The sequence below is a fragment of the Schistocerca nitens genome, chromosome 6 (assembly GCF_023898315.1).
Source record: "Schistocerca nitens isolate TAMUIC-IGC-003100 chromosome 6, iqSchNite1.1, whole genome shotgun sequence".
Classification (NCBI taxonomy): Eukaryota; Metazoa; Arthropoda; class Insecta; order Orthoptera; family Acrididae; genus Schistocerca; species Schistocerca nitens.
Window position 1 is genome coordinate 22,331,992 of NC_064619.1, and position 1,436 is coordinate 22,333,427.

Below are 1,436 nucleotides of genomic sequence, written 5' to 3' on the forward strand. Positions count from 1 at the left end.
TTGTCGACGGGACGTTAAACACTAACCACCACCACCACCGTGCCGGACGTGCAGACCGCGTGAGACGACGCTTCATCCAGTCCCAAACATGCTCAATGGGGGACAGATCCGGAGATCTTGCTGGCCAGGGTAGTTGACTTACACCTTCTAGAGCACGTTGGGTGGCACGGGATACATGCGGACGTGCATTATCCTGTTGGAACAGCAAGTTCCCTTGCCGGTCTAGGAATGGTAGAACGATGGGTTTGATGACGGTTTGGATGTACCGTGCACTATTCAGTGTCCCCTCGACGATCACCAGTGGTGTACGGCCAGTGTAGGAGATCGCTCCCCACACCATGATGCCGGGTGTTGGCCCTGTGTGCCTCGGTCGTATGCAGTCCTGATTGTGGCGCTCACCTGCACGGCGCCAAACACGCATACGACCATCATTGGCACCAAGGCAGAAGCGACTCTCATCGCTGAAGACGACACGTCTCCATTCGTCCCTCCATTCACGCCTGTCGCGACACCACTGAAGGCGGGCTGCACGATGTTGGGGCGTGAGCGGAAGACGGCCTAACGGTGTGCGGGACCGTAGCCCAGCTTCATGGAGACGGTTGCGAATGGTCCTCGCCGATACCCCAGGAGCAACAGTGTCCCTAATTTGCTGGGAAGTGGCGGTGCGGTCCCCTACAGCACTGCGTAGGATCCTACGGTCTTGGCGTGCATCCGTGCGTCGCTGCGGTCCGGTCCCAGGTCGACGGGCACGTGCACCTTCCGCCGACCACTGGCGACAACATCGATGTACTGTGGAGACCTCACGCCCCACGTGTTGAGCAATTCGGCGGTACGTCCACCCAGCCTCCCGCATGCCCACTATACGCCCTCGCTCAAAGTCCGTCAACTGCACTTACGGTTCACGTCCACGCTGTCGCGGCATGCTACCAGTGTTAAAGACTGCGATGGAGCTCCGTATGCCACGGCAAACTGGCTGACACTGACGGCGGCGGTGCACAAATGCTGCGCAGATAGCGCCATTCGACGGCCAACACCGCGGGTCCTGGTGTGTCCGCTGTGCCGTGCGTGTGATCATTGCTTGTACAGCCCTCTCGCAGTGTCCGGAGCAAGTATGGTGGGTCTGACACACCGGTGTCAATGTGTTCTTTTTTCCATTTCCAGGAGTGTATAACAGGTACCTTGGAATGGGATGCTCCATGAAGTCTCTGCAATATGAGTTTTTACTAGGACGCTCAACTGTTGCATTTATAATTGAAGATACATGCAGAAAAATTTGGAACAGCTTACAACCAAAGTACATGTCTTTGCCAACGAAAAAGGACGTTCAAGAAATATCTCTGAATTTTGAGAAAACTACAAATTTTCCTCACAACATAGGTGCTATTGACGGTAAGCAAGTGTGGTTGGTGAAGCCCTCGAATAGTGGAAGTGAATTT